This window comes from Elgaria multicarinata, chromosome 21 (assembly GCF_023053635.1).
Source record: "Elgaria multicarinata webbii isolate HBS135686 ecotype San Diego chromosome 21, rElgMul1.1.pri, whole genome shotgun sequence".
NCBI lineage: Eukaryota > Metazoa > Chordata > Lepidosauria > Squamata > Anguidae > Elgaria > Elgaria multicarinata.
In genome coordinates, this window is record NC_086191.1 from 4,324,016 (window position 1) to 4,339,703 (window position 15,688).

Sequence of the window (15,688 nt, forward strand, 5' to 3'; positions counted from 1 at the left end):
AGCTGTCAACCAGGGACCCACAAAGCAGGACATGTTGCAACAGCACCCTCCCACCCATGTTCCCCAGCAACTGGTGTTTACAAGCTTGCTACCTCTGATACTGGAGGTAGCCCATAGCCATCAGGGCTAGCAGCCATGGATGGCCTTCTCCTCTTCCAGGAATCTATCCAGCCCCCTTTTGAAGCCATCCAGATTGGAGGCCATCACTACATCTTGTGGCAGGGAGTTCCATAATTTAACTCTGCGCTATGTGAAGAAGTCCTTCCTTTTATTTGTCCTGGATCTCCCACCAATCAGCTTAATGGGATGACCCCATCCGGTTCTAGTATTTTGAGAGCAGGAGAGAAATGTCTCCCTATCCACATGCATATTTTGACACCTCTCTCCTGTCTCCCCTCAGCCTCCTTTTTTCCAAGCTAAACCATCTCAGCTGTTGTAACCTTCCCTCACAGGGGAGATGCTCCAGCCCCTGAATCATTTTAGTTGCCCTTTGCTGCACGTTTTCCAGCTGTATAATACCTTTTTTCATGACACCTTTTTTAGGTGTTCTAAATTAGCGGACAGAGATGCCTCATAATATACCATTAAATGCCTGGGAGTAGAGGGCGGTCTTAAACTGGTGTCGATATGACGACAGTGTTGGCATCAGGCGGGCGTCAGTGGGGAGTTCATTTCATAGTCGGGGGGCCACCACTGGGAAGGCCCTCTTGCTTGTTGCTACCGTCTGAGCCTCCCTTGGAGAGGTGGTGCTTAAAGCCCCCCCTGATGTTGATCACAGTGTCCAGGTATGTTAAGGTTGGGAGAGGCGTTCCAGCAGGTATTTTGGTCCCAAGCCGTGTTGTGCAACTGGCAGCCCAACAACATGGGGGCGGGGAACTCTCCCCAGGTTTTCCCACAAAATCCAGAATGTTGACCAGGGCTGGTCACAGGGAGCATATAACGCCCCAGACCAGCCAATTTTCTGTACCACCAGGACTAGAAACTTGAAGTCCCTGCAACCCCTTAACAGTTGTCATCATCTTACATGATACAGCATACAACTCCCCTTTTAAAACTGCTCCGCTGGCTTCCAGTCTTTTTCCGGGCACAATTCAAAGTGCTGGTTAGGACCTATAAAGCTCTATATGGTTCGGGTCCTGGTTATTTGAAAGAACGTATTCTCCCTTATGAGCCCGCCCGTGCTTTGAGATCTTCTGGAGAAGCCCTTCTTTCAGTCCCGCCATCTTCACAGGCACGCTTGGTGGGAACATGGGAGAGGGCCTTCTCGGTGGCTGCTCCGGTGCTCTGGAGCTCTCTTCCCAAGGAAGCTAGGCTGGCTCCCTCCTTGACGGGCTTTCGGAAGCAGGCTAAAACTTTTTTGTTCAAGCAGGCCTTTGGAGAATAAGCCAGCCCTCCATCTATGTTAATGTCTTATAATTTTGTTGTGTATTTTTTAATTGTTTATGGTTTTGTTTCCCTCCCCCCCCCCCCATGTATATTTTAAACTTTGTAAGGCCGCCTTGAGGCCCAGCATTGGGCAAAAGGCGGGATACTACTACTACTACTACTACTACTACTACTACTACTACTAAGAATAATAATAATAATAATAATAATAATAATAATAATAATAGGAAAGGAAAGGAACCTGTCCTGCAAGCCCTGAGTCATTACTGACTCTTGGAGGGACGCCAGCTTTCGCTGATATTTTCTTGGCAGGCCTTATAGCAGGGTGGTTTGCCGTTGCCTTCCCCGGCCATTATTACCTTTCTCCCAGCTAACTGGGTACTCATTTTACCGACCTCGGGAGGATGGAAGGCTGAGTCGACCCGACCCGGCTGCCTGAAACCAGCTTCCGCTGGGATCAAACTCAGGCCGTGGGGAGAGTTTCGGCTGCAGAAACTGCTGCTTTACTGCTCTGCGCCACATGAGGCTCAATAATAATAATAATAATAATAATAATAATAATAATAATAATAAGTAGTTGCATGCCTTCCCAAGTGCTACACCAGCCAAGGCTCATAGAAGTTGCATTCCGGCAACATTTGGAGGGCCACCAGTTGCCCACTCCTGAGCCCCAGCGTCGGGCTCGATGCCTGCAGAATTACTTCGAGATCTCCTGAGATCCATCTCTTTTTGCCTCCTTTCAGGGCTGCTTCGGATCTTCGACCACGTCAGATGCAGAACCGTCCTGTGCAGACTGAACAGATCGGGAATTGATTCCGGAAAAGAGGTGACGGTGAGCCGCCTCTTGTTGGAGGTTGACACCCCCCCCCCCCACTTGGTGATCGAACCTCATTCCAGTTCCTTCGGCTTTGGGAACAGCAACAGACCGAGCTTGGGTGGGTGTTGGGGAAATGGACAAAAACAGTGGAGAGGAACCTGGCACTGGCCATCTTTAAAGCAAACAATCCCAGAGGCTACTTATCAAGGCTGGCGCGTTGGGCAGGCCGGCCAGAGGGTGGGCAGCCATCCCAAGCAAACAGCTAAGAGCTGATACAGGGGCCCTTTGAACAACAACAACGGGCGCGCCCCCTCCCCGCATTTTCGGTCTGCGGAGTTCACTGGGGAAAGAAAAACAGAGTACGTTTGAAAAGCCCGGCTTAAGATCACAGGCCAGGGGCCTAGACGAGCCCAGACAATGGGGCTGTGCTGCCCCCCACCCCACCCAGCCACGTCCTACTTTTGAACTCGGGCAAAACGGGGCGCTCATTTTGAGAGAGAGAGAGAGAGATGCAAGGCCATCTCCGGGTTTTGGAGGCCCCATGGGTAAGGCACTGACCCCCAATGGCCCTGCATCCTTCAGTGAGTCGACCTCCAAAGTGCCGCTGCCGCTCTTCCTCCTCCTCTTCCTCTTCCTCATCGTGGCCGCTTGCTTGCTTGAGAGGCAGAGGACCACGGAGCGAGCGGATCCTGGCATCCTGCTCCACCTCCTCACCACCACCACCTGCTCCAGGTAAATACAGGTAAATGTGCCCCCCTTTTTGCAAGAGGAGGAGTGACTCCGGGGTGTTCCCCTCAGTGGGTTTCCCCCTTCACCCCAAATCCATGCAGTTATTCACTGCGGCGATGAATAGAGGGCAAAGATTTTTTTAAAAAAAAGATACTCTGCATATGCTCAGAGGAAGAGGGGAGAGGGGGAAAGCGGTGTGATTACGGTTTCAGCTCAGTCCTTCTAAACGTTTTCAACATTTTCATGTTACAGCTGGCTTAATTATATTTTTAACTTTTGTATATCTCTAGTTATAGGTTTCAATTGTATATGTTTTCATTTTGTAAAGCCGCCCTGAATCCCGGTATTGGGGGGAAAGGTTGGGATACAAATAAAGACAACAACAATACGCTACATCCTTAACACGCGGTACACTGCTGTGTCCGGTGTAAATAATAATAGGGTGACTTTTGCTACACCAGGCTGTTCATCGCCGTATCTCCGTTCGGTTTCGCCTCCTTCGGCCGCAGCCGTGATCTCCGTTTCGGGGCTTGCGCCGCGCAGTGCAACGGCATGGCGTCGCCACCCGGCCTCACCTCTCCAAAAACGGAGCCTCTCGTGTTTTGATTTCCAAGAGGAAACGGGCAGGGGAAGCGGGGAGAGACCGAGGGCAGCTTGCTTTTGGCACATATCTGCCCCCTTTCCCAGCCCCAGTCGCAAGAGACAAGGTTTGCTTTGGCCAAGACGCCACCAGGCCGGATGCTGAAGCACGTCCCTGCCGTCCGCCACACCTTCACAACCCGGCCACATTTCTGTTCACACCTGCCACGGCCCCTACGGCTGCCAGAACCTTCTCCGTTTCCTCTCTCTCTCTCTCTCTCTTGTTCCCCCTTCAGTTTGGTTCATGCTTGAGTGAATGAAACAGAGAGGCCGACACACACACACACAAGAGCATGGGGGGGGGGGATGCTCAGCCCCCCCCCCCGCTACCTGCGCCAGGTGCAGCGCTCGGCCTTTCATGGCCTGCCAAGCGAACGCCGTGTGGAATTTCTGTGCGTAGTTTGGAACGGGGAGGCGGTGGCGGAGGAGTGCAGCCTGTGGGTTGGAGGAACTGGCGTCTCCTACGGCCACGGTATGAGCTCCTGGCTGAGTTTTATCGAGAGGCCCTGCCAAAATTCCCGCTTTGAACCTCCAGTTATTGGGGCTAGTTTTCTGGGAGGTGTTTTTGTCTTTTCTTTACGGCTGTTCGCTCCCTGCTGTTTTTTCAAGCCTCCCCGTTCTGTTTTTTTAAAAAAAAAAGGTATCACTTTGCCCACGCTGCCTCCATGCCACATGAATGTTCAATTTTGGTCACGTTTGGCGAGGAAGAAGAAGGCAAAATGAGAGTAGAATCATAGAATAGCAGAGCTGGAAGGGCCCTACAAGGCCATCGAGTCCAACCCCCTGCTCAGTGCAGGAATCCACCCTAAAGCATCCCTGACAGATGGTTGTCCAGCTGCCTCTTGAAGGCCTCTAGTGTGGGAGAGCCCACAACCTCCCTAGGTAACCGATTCTATTGTCGTACTGCTCTAACAGTCAGGAAGTTTTTCCTGATGTCCAGCCGGAATCTGGCTTCTTGTAACTTAGAATCATAGAATCATAGAATAGTAGAGTTGGAAGGGGCCTAAAAGGCCATCGAGTCCAACCCCCTGCTCAATGCAGGAATCCACCCTAGAGCATACTTGACAGATGGTTGTCCAGCTGCCTCTTGAAGGCCTCTAGTGTGGGAGAGCCCACCACCTCCCTAGGTCACTGGTTCCACTGTCGTACTGCTCTAACAGTCAGGAAGTTTTTCCTGATGTCCAGCCGGAATCTGACTTCCTATAACTTCAGCCCGTTGTTCTGTGTCCTGCACTCTGGGATGATCGAGAAGAGATCCTGGCCCTCCTCTGTGTGACAACCTTTTAAGTATTTTAAGAGTGCTATCATGTCTCCCCGCAATCTTCTCTTCTCCAGGCTAAACATGCCCAGTTCTTTCAATCTCTCTTCATAGGGCTTTGTTTCCAGACCCCTGATCCTCCTGGTTGCCCTCCTCTGAACACGCTCCAGCTTGTCTGCCTCCTTCTTGAGTTGTGGAGCCCAGAACTGGACGCAATACTCTAGATGAGGCCTAACCAGGGCTGAATAGAGAGGAACCAGTACCTCACACGATTTGGAAGCTATACTTCTATTAATGCAGCCCAAAATAGCATTTGCCTTTCTTGCAGACATATCGCACTGTTGGCTCATATTCAGCTTGTGATCTACAACAACTCCAAGATCCTTCTCATTTGTAGTATTGCACCGCCATGAAACTGAGCAGGACACCCTAATTTATAAGGATTTAATCTTTTTTTTTAAAATGCTTTTTAGCCTAGTGTCCTGTTTCCAACAAGGGACTGCTACGTGCTTCCAGAGCAGCCCATGAAGGCAAGAAACTTCACTTGTTGCTTGCCCTCCTGCCCTTGCAATTGGCTTTCAAAGTTACACTGCTCCTGAACAGGGAGGATCTATTTAGCCCTTGCGGCTAAAAGCCCGTAATAGATCTCAGCCAGCCCGGCCCGAGGATTCAGCTGGGCCTGGGCGGGCGAGATGGTGCCCCGCGCCCGCCCAGCCGAAGCAAAGCCAGGGACGCTGGGGTGGGGGAGCAGCTCCATGTTCGGACTTCTGCCCGGAAGCCGCCCTCCCAGAGCCGGGAGGCCGCCGCCAGAAGAAGAAGGAAAAGCATGTGGCGAAGGCGACCCTGGCCCAAGCCAGCCTCTGCCTTACTCCCGAGGAAAGGGCACCGGGTCGCCTCACCTCTCTCCTCAAACAGGCCGCGATGTCCAGGCAGGCAGGCAAGCGGGACTCCCTCTCCCTTCCCCCAGGACAGCGAGGGACTTGTGGACTCCTCGCAAGGCAAACTCTCCTGCTTCCCGATCCTGCACGCGTGGATCGATGGGACTTGCATCCGAGAAAACGTTGCACCGGGAGGCACCAGTGTGGCCCGATCCGCCTATGCCTCCTTGCTCAGAAGCCTTATTCAGAAGAGGAATTTATAATGCCTGAAGATTCAGCAACCTCTCTATAAATGCCTCTTTCGGCCGTTACATGCGTACCTGGGAGAAAGCCCTATGGAACCCAGCGGGACTTGCTTCGGAGTAAACGCGCATAGGATCGCGCTGTTTTAATACCTTTCGTCTCAGCCCTCCAAGCTGTGTTGGCCGTCGGCATGCCTTGTGGCGGAGGGTTCCGTGCGTTAACGAGGCATTTTGTATGAGACTGCTTCAGCCTTCCGCAACCTGGCGCTTTTCCATATGGTTGGACTACGACCCCCATCAGCTGATGGGGGTTGTAGTCCAACCATATGGAAAGCACCAGGTTGAGGGTTCCCCCCCCGCCCATCCTAAATCACATTGCACCATGCACAATCAGTTTCTAGCCACCTTCTCTTCCTCCTAAACCAAAAAGCCCCAATAATGATTATTTGGGTAAAAATATTAAAACATAGAGCCTGTACCCGTGCCGCGAGTCTCTGCAAAACCTCGGCCTTGTCCACGCCACTCAGGACCGTCCAGCCCTCTGGGACCCCCGACTCCAGAGATGGGGCAAAGGGAGAGAGCGCAGTCCGACCCAGGGTACGTAAGCCTCACCTCAGCCCTCCAACAAGAAGGCAACTTTTCTGCCTTCGCCGCAGCGCATTTGCTTAACTGTTTGCACATGGCGTGCGGCGAGAGATGCCAGGGACCAGAATCCTGCCCCCGTGCCAAATCTGGAAGCCACCGGATCGCTTGCCAGAGGGGTGAGGTTACGAGAAAACAGCAGGGGAGCCAATCCAGGCAGAACCGAGGCCCGGACGACACAGGACGTGGGTGGAGAACTGGGGGGGCTTTGCTGTGGTTTGCGTGGGGGCTGGCTGGCCGGCCGGGTTTTACGCATATGTGTCTCTTGGTGAACTGAACGGGTCTGTGTGCGAAACGCAGGCAGGTGGGGAGCAAAAGAGCGCTCTTTAGCGTACCCAAGGTCCCCCTTGGCCGGCTGAGGTTGTGAGGCATCCCAGAGGGTGACCCCAAGGTCAGCAGGAAATGGACACCGTGCCCGTGCGGTTTTGCATTCGCTCCACTCTGAAGGCGGCTGAATGTCTGCCGACAGCCAGGCGTACAAGGGGTCTTTTTCATTCCTTCGCTCCGCGTCCCTTCCTCTTCCAATTCCTTCGGTCTCCGCACCGTTGTCCATTCTTCCCTGAAGTTTGCGAAGGAAGCCAGAGGCCGGCCCACCTGCGCCTTGGTCTGAAGACGGCTTTGTGCCCGTGTGTGCTGCAGAAAGCGCTCCTATGAAAACGACACAGATATTACCCAGAAAGAGAGTTGGGTTTTTTAAAATCCCGTTTTCTTCCTCGCCCCGGGATGTCAGCTTTTGAGAAAAACCCATGTGTGCACACACGTGTGTGTGTGTGCGCTTTCCAGCCAATCGAAACGAAGGTGTTACGTGGGTCTGGTAAATGAGATGGAATTATGTAGGATTAGTTAGTTGTTAGGTTATCCGATTTGATGGTTTGAGGGGCAGTGCGGTGTAGTGGTTAGAGTGTCGGGCGAGCCAGGTTCAAGTTCCCTCTCAACCATGGAAGCTCACTGGGTGACTCTGGGCCCATCACAGACTCTCAGCCCAGCCTACCTCACAGGGTTGTTGTTGTGAGGATAAAATGGAGAGGAGGAGGATTATGTATGCTGCGTTGAATTCCTTGGAGGAAAAAAGGCAGGATATAAATGCAATAAATCAATAAATACATGATTTTTCTTGTTTTATTATTTAGTGAGTTATTTGTTATTTTCCTCCTTCTCTCCAGTTTTACGATGAATGTTTGATTTAACCAAATCAAGATTGATTAAAGATGTGCACTTGAAACACACACACTCTTATAAGCTCAGTAACCACAGAATGCTCAAGATCTCGTGAAATGGTAGGAATGTACGTAATGGAGTATTATGCAATGCGCCATGGCTGGCTGGAACCCTGACATGGAACACCCCGCGCTGCAAAATTTAATTGCAGTCCCACTGGTTTCTTTATTTGGATTAGGACTGGAGAGGGCTGGGTTCAAATCCTCACCCAGCCATGAAGGTCATGGGCCATCCTCATCCACCTTCTGCCTTACCTACCTTCAGGGTTGTTGTGAAGATAATTGGGCGTGGTGGGCACCCCTTGGCCATGCTGGCTGGGGATGGTGTAAATTGTAGTCCACTGGCTTGGAATCCGAGGAGAAGATATTCTGGCACTCAAGTGGGCGCTGCAGCTGGCTTCAATTAAAACCAGGGCTTCGTATCTTTCAGGATTTCCTCCACACCGGGGAGGAAAGTTGGGTGAGTTTTTAAACCTTCAGCAGGTTTAAAAATGAAAGCCGCCACATCTATCCCCTCCCTGAAGGGCATTGTACACAATCTCTCTCTCTCTCTCTCTCTCTCTCTCTCTCTCTCTCTCTCTCTCTCTCTCTCTCTCTCAAAAGAACCTAGGAAGAGCCTTGCTGAATCAGACCAAGGGTCCATCTAGTCCAGCACTCTGTTCACACCAGCTACTGTCAACCAGGGATCCACAAGCAGGACATGGTGCAACAGCACCCTCCCGCCCATGTTCCCCAGCAACTGGTGCACACAGGCTCACTGCCTTGGATATTGGAGGTAGCACATAACCATCAGGGCTAGTAGCCACGGATAGCCTTCTCCTCTTCCAGGAATTTATCCAACCCCCTTTTCAAGCCATCCAAATTGGTGGCCAACACTCCATCTTGTGGTAGTGAATTCCATAATTTAACTCTGCACTGTGTGAAGAAGTCCTTCCTTTTATTTCATAGACTCATAGAATCATAGAATAGCAGAGTTGGAAGGGGCCTACAAGGCCATCGAGTCCAACCCCCTGCTCAATGCAGGAATCCACCCTAAAGCATCCCTGACAGATGGTTGTCCAGCTGCCTCTTGAAGGCCTCTAGGGTGGGAGAGCCCACAACCTCACTAGGTAACTGATTCCATTGTCGTACTGCTCTAACAGTCAGGAAGTTTTTCCTGACGTCCAGCTGGAATCTGGCTTCCTTTATCTTGAGCCCGTTATTCCGTGTCCTGCACTCTGGGAGGATCGAGACGAGATCCTGGCCCTCCTCTGTGTGACAACCTTTTAAGTATTTGAAGAGTGCTCTCATGTCTCCCCTCCATCTTCTCTTCTCCAGGCTAAACATGCCCAGTTCTTTCAGTCTCTCTTCATAGGGCTTTGTTTCCAGACCCCTGATCACCCTGGTTGCCCTCCTCTGAACACGCTCCAGCTTGTCTGCATCCTTCTTGAAGCGTGGAGCCCAGAACTGGACGCAATACTCTAGATGAGGCCTAACCAGGGCCGAATAGAGAGGAACCAGGACCTCACGCGATTTGGAAGCTCTACTTCTATTAATGCAGCCCCTCTTCTCCAGGCTAAACATGCCCATGTCAGCCTCCTTTTCTCCAAGCTAAACGATCCCAGCTGTCATAACCTTCCTTCATATGGGGAGATGCTCCAGCCCCCTGAATCATTTGAGTTGCCCTTTTCTGCCCTTTTCCCAGCTCCATAATATCCTTTTTTAGGTGTGATGACCAGAACTGTACACAGTACTCTAAGTGTGGTTTCACCTTAGATTTGTATAAAGGCAGTAGGATACAGGCAGTTTTATTCTCAATTCCTTTTCTTATAACGCCTGACATGGAGTTTGCCTTCTTTACAGCTGCCGCGCACTGGGTGGGCATTTTCATCGGGGTTGGGAGAATGAGGACCCATCCGAAATTGCCGGACTACAACTCCCATTGTCCCTGGCTGTTGGCCATGCTAGTTGGGGCTGATGGGAACTGAACTACATGAGGAAGGGTAGAGGTTCCCCGTGCCTGACTTCTTCTGGGGCTTTTCTTCCTTAGCTGTCCTAATCTATGCTTCTGACACATGATACGGAGCGGTGAGGTTGGCTGACAGAGTCCGAGGTGGACTTTTTCATCGATCTGTTCACCACAACCCCAAGAACTTTTTCTTGTTCGGTCACCGCCAGCTCAGATCCCATCAGGTTATACTTGAAGTTGGGTTTTTTTGGGCCCAACGTGCATCGCCTCACATTTGCTTACATTGAACTGCATCTGCTATTTGAATGTCCCCCCCCCCTCTCTCATTGTGGTATTTTATTAGCATTGTCCTCTTTGCAATATTGAGGACTAGAAACTTCCCCTTTCAAAAACCAAGGCTAAAAATGCTGTTTACCCCGCACCTGTTCCCCCAGTTCCTGGCTTGTTTGTGCTACGATGGTGAAATCGTGCAAGACTGTAAGCTTGAACCACAGCGGCGAAGCGTCTATATTCAGAAGTTAACTCCTTGCTGCCTTTGTCTGAAATGAACGCTCAGCGTCAGCTGAAGGACAACTGGCAGCTTGTGTTGTCTGAAGTGTTGCTGGAGTGGTGTAGCGCAGCCTTTCCCATCCTGGCGCTCTCCTGGACAGCGGGGGAAGATGGGAGTTGTGGTTGACCAGGTCTGGAGGCCACCAAAGATTGTTGTAGTACCTCAGGGAGCTGATCGTCTTTCCCGTGATCACCTGTCCCACGGCCTTGGAGTTCTCCATCTTCAAAATTCAAGGACGTCCGCAGCAGCCAGGGTCGGTGTTCGAAACCCCCCTCTGTGGGGTGTTCGTGCGCCAGCCGCGAAGGCGCGGCTAGATTAGAGCAGTGGTGATAAAGAAGCTTTCAGGTCACCTTCAGGTCCCCGGGAGGGGGGATTGGGTGGGTTGCTGGGAATTGAAATAAGGCGATCAAGGGATTAAATTGGGGATACGAAAGGCGCGGGTCTGGGCGTGGAAGGAAGGATGCTGAAATGGTTCTGCAAAAGGAGGCTGCTTCTTCATTTATTTATTTGTAATATTGATATCTAGACATTGTAATTGTAATATTCCCTTGAATGCCTCTGCCACACTAGAGGCATTCAAGAAGCAGCTGAACAATCATTTGTCAGGGATGCTTGAAGGTGGATTTCTGCATTGAGTGGGGGGTTGGACTTGATGGCCTTAGAGACCCCTTCGAACTCTACTATTCTATGATTCTAAGATCCTGGAGCAATGGACAGAGAAGATAAAAGAGACAAAATTTTTGTATATAAGATACTAAATAGTGTAAAAGAATAGAAAGTCTCGTTAAAATAATGGCTTTTTTAAAAAATGAAAAGAAAACAGAATTCTGATAAAACTGTGAATGGTCACTTGAGGAAGACTTCTGGAAATAAAGACGTTTTGGGGAGGCACCAGAAACCGTACAAATTTGGGCACTGCCCGACTTCCAAAGGAAGGGGGCCCCCACAGCGAAGGCTCTTCTCTAGGTGGACTCTTAATAGGCCCATGTGGAACCACCAGGAATATGCCCTCCAGTGACCTAAGTGACCAGGCGGGTTGGTGAGGGAGAAGGCGCTCTCTCGGGTATCCTGGTCCCAAGTTGTTTCGGGCTTTGTACGTACAAGAACCTTAAACCTGGCCCGGTAGCCAATAGGTAGCCAGTGCAATTCCCTTAGCAGAGAGTTACATGCGGAAGTTACATTCTTTTTCTTCTCTTTCCACGGAAATCTTATCAAGGAGGAAAAGACGGAATAGTTGCACGAGGCCTTTGGATAGGTAACGCTAGGGGGGAAAAACAGGTGGACGCCTCCGGGAAGCTCATGAGCAGGCTGTCATGATGACGGCTACTCCTTCTCTGTCCCCCCCCAACATCTGGCATGTGGAGGTACACTGCTGTTGTACATGGAGGTTCAGTTTTCCCACTGTGGGTAACACGCCCCCGTGAGATCTCCCCTGTTTGGTTTGGTGTTTGAACGCCTTTCCGCCTGAGGGCCAAATCCCATTTCGGAGAACCTCTTGCAAAGCGCAGTGGTTAACTGAGAGCGTTATCACATGGGGGGGAACGTGTTTGCTTACCGTCGCTTCTCTGCCTGCGCGTTTTTACCTGGTTACTTCCTCTTTCAAAAGATCTCACTCTGGATGCAGTTCTGGAGCGGATCGGGGGAGGTCCGGATCGACCCGAACCAAGTTGGGTCCAATCTGGGAGGTCCGGATCAGGATCTAAAGTGGTTCGGGGAGGGCGTGCACAGCCCTATCGCTGAGTGTGAAGTGCTGGGAAGGAAATTCATGGTGGGTTGGTCTCTTTGAACCATTAACATCTGAACTGAGCTTCTATATTCAGAGGCAGTCTATCTTGAATGTCAGTTAGCCAGTAGCAGCAGGCAAACTCTGGGGCGAGTCTGTTGTGGTCTTTTTCTGCTTTGGCCTTCGCGGTGGGTGTGGGGTGGGGAGGTTCTCTGTCCACGGTCCACGACAGAATACTATAGATCTTTTGTTCCAAGCGCTGCTGGGATTTTAGAGCTGCACTCACTTTATAACCCAGCAACCTTCCCGCGTCGCCGGCCAAGAGGCACTGGAGAACGTTTTGGGGGAGGCGAAGGGGGTGACATTTTGCGAAAATATTAATTGGTGCCGGTTGGGATGGAAATCTATTTTTAGGAAGCCAGGCTCAGCAGGTTAAAAATAGCCGAGGGGGGATTTTTTAATGTTCCATTCGCTCTGATGGATGGCAAATTGACGCTGGAGTATTTTTGATGCTTTTGAGCGCACGCCGGGCCTGTGGGGAGCTCCGAAAGCCAGCAGGCAAACGTTTGGTAGTTATTTACCATGGGCAGTTTTCCCCGACCGTGTGTGTTGAGCTGCAACTTCCATTGTGGCTGACTGGGGTTGATGGAAGTTGTAGTCCACCACACCTGGAAGACACCAGGTTTGGAGGAGGCTGGTTGATGAGAATTTAATTTTCATGTCATACATGAGAGAGATAGAAAAAGACATGGCAGGGGGGATAATCACAATGGAGTTGGATTACTCATGGTGTGTGTGTGTGTGTGTGTGTGTGTGTGTGTGTGTGTGTGAGAGAGAGAGAGAGAGAGAGAGAGAGAGAGAGAGAGAGAGAGAGAACATGCTTTCCAGGGCCTCCAGAAAGTGCATAATTCTCCCCCATCACACTAATGAGGGCTGCCATTAGCGTGGTGGGGGAACTACACATTTTCTGGATGCCACAGAAAACATGATTTCCCCTTCTTCACTCCAATCAGAGCAGTGGGGGGTGTGGGGTGTGGGGGAAGGAAAGTGGAGACGTACTTGGGAAATTAGGGTGTACCTGGCACACCTATGGGATTACTGTGCAAAGGAAGAAGCTGAAATAATGTTAAAAACTAAAGAAAGAAAGCTCTTAGTCGTTTTTAACAAGGCACATGCAAAACAGAATATGATGGTTGTTATTATAAATATTACTGTTATCATTTTTGCTGTCATCTAATTTACATAGTGCTTTCACATGTTGGAAGTGTTCCACCTCTGTGATCTTGTTGCTATTCTTAAAGCAACCCTGGAAGGTAAATCAGTATTTTCATCCCCATTCCTGAGATGGGAAGACTGAGGCTCAGTGTGGGTGTGGGTGTGGGTGTGATCTGCCCCTAAGCCACTTCATGAGTTTGTGGCTGTGGGGAATCTCGATCTGTAGGCACCCCGATTCATTAGCTCGGTTGTTCCGTGTTCTACGCCCTGCTAGCTGTACCACGTGGTACAGGCAGGGCCAACCCAACCAGGGAACAGAGGTGTGCACAGCACATTTCATTAGGGGGTATATAACGGGCTCAAGTTAAAGGAAGCCAGTTTCCGGTTGGACATCCGGAAAAACTTCCTGACTGTTAGAGCAGTACGACAATGGAACCAGCGACCTGGGGAAGTGGTGGTCTCTCTCCTTCAAGAGGCAGCTGGACAACCATCTATCAGGGATGCTTTAGGGTGGATTCCTGCATTGAGCAGGGGGTTGGACTCGATGGCCTTATAGGCCCCTTCCAACTCTACCATTCTATGATTCCATGATTCTAGATTTGCTTGGCATACGTCGACAGATTCCATGACGTGCAGACTTGCAGTACGATCCCCACCATGTTGACTCAAAACGTAGCCCTGCTGAGTTGATCTCAGACGGAGTTTACTCCGAGGCACGCATGCCTCGGATTGCAGCCCTACCTGTGCTTGGCTCTCCACCACATCTCATGTGATGTATGCCTTTATTTTTTTTCCGTTTTAACTTGGTCCCATGTCCTCCTGTGCCAGGTTGCGATGGGGTGCAGGGAGAGAGAGAGGCATTTGTCCAGCCTGATAATCTCAGCTGGCTGCAGCAACAAAGAGAGATTATTTTCAGTCCTTGCTTGCAGGTTCGCTTCATTTGAAAGAGGCGAGTGTGTGCTGAAACAGGGTCATGGATCAGAAGGATACTTGATCTCGATTTCAGGGCACACCCAAGACAGTCTCGTGCCGGCATGTTGGGGGGAGCGAACAGTGCCCCTTCCTCCCCAGGTCAAGGTACCAAGTACTCAGGACTAGCCAAGGCAGACAATCCCATGAGCCTCTTCTGCCTGTCTGCCCCCCTCCACTCCCTGCCAGTGAAAATACAGTGATAATAAATGGAAGAGCAAACCATCTGCTGCCCTTCCAAGGTGCCGTCTGAGGCAGCTGCCTTGCTCCACCTTATGGTAGGGCTGGGCCTGGAGATCTTGCTAGTACGTTACCCTACGCTTTGGGTGATTTGAGTGGACCACCTCTCAGAAGTCTAAAGGAGTTCTCAAAGGTGCAGGGTGAGTGGGTGCTGAATCCGGTCCAGGTTTCAGTCAGAACTCTAAAGAAGCCATTGTGGTGTAGAGGCTAAGGTGTTGGACTTGGAGTCAGGAGATCCGGGTTCCAGTCCCCACTCGGCGACTTTGGGCCAGTCACAGACTCTCAGCCCATCCTACCTCACAGGGTTGTCGTTGTGAGGCTAACACGGAGAGGAGGAGGATTCTGTTCGCCACCTTGGGTTCCTTGTAGGAAAAAAGGCAGGATATAAATGCAATAAAGAAATAAATAAAGGAGGTGTGGCGGTTTTCTGCAGTCGTTTCCCCCGTCTGACCTGGTCTAGGTTTCAAGCTTGCCCTGCTGACCTCTCCCAGGTCCCCGGGAACCGAGGCGACCTCAAGCCGCCGGAGGGGGAAGCCCGAGAGTGCGCAAGGACAGGCCATGGATCCAGCCTATCCTATCAAAACCGGCCGGCTTCTTGTCTGGCTCCCTCTCGAAACTGTGGCCTCCTTTGACCTGGCCTTTCCCTCTCTCCTGCCAGGTCTATCTTTAGACAACTAAGCAGTATGACCTACAAAGGGCTAATTCGTCAGGTCTTTAGCAGCCCCATCCTGGCGTGCTGAGGGCCGGGTAATTCTGGCAGGATGGAGATGGATTGTGAGGCAGGTCCAGGGCAGAGCAAAAAGAAAGCCCTTTTCCTCCACGGCGCAGAATTAACGCGCGGCCACCCCACCTAGGGTGGCCCCACGTCTTCTTTTACAGAGGGTTGTCCTCTCTTGGGAGGCGGGCCTCTCTTTGAAGGGCTGTCTTGTCCTAACCCTATCACCAATAAGCAGGCTGCAAGGTGGACCTGCAGCTCACCTGGGGCGTGTCTAGACATGGTATTTATGCCGTCGCGGCTGCGAAGTTGCGCACCTCTGTTTATTTATTTATTCTAAAAAAAAAAAATTCAAAACACAACCAACTTGCAAACACACCATACAAAAGAAAAAAAAACCATATAGAAAGATTTTTAAAAAACCACACAGCACATAAAAAGCAGACGAAGTTGAGATGGACTTCCGATTTTCTCCACAGTGACCGTATCTTCTCTGACTCTATAATTACAAAAATCAAAA

At 50.9% G+C, this 15,688-nt stretch overlaps 1 protein-coding gene across 1 annotated transcript in view; it reads left to right on the plus strand.

Annotated features, from left to right (window-relative positions):
• The first annotated feature begins 2,582 nt into the window (after positions 1-2,582).
• Positions 2,583-15,688, plus strand: part of ADAMTSL4 (ADAMTS like 4) — a 130,339-nt gene continuing 117,233 nt past the window's right edge. The window contains exons 1-2 of the mRNA XM_063145710.1: positions 2,583-2,935; positions 11,913-12,074. The gene's annotated coding sequence lies outside the window, so the exon portion shown is untranslated. The remainder of the gene's footprint in view (positions 2,936-11,912; positions 12,075-15,688) is intronic.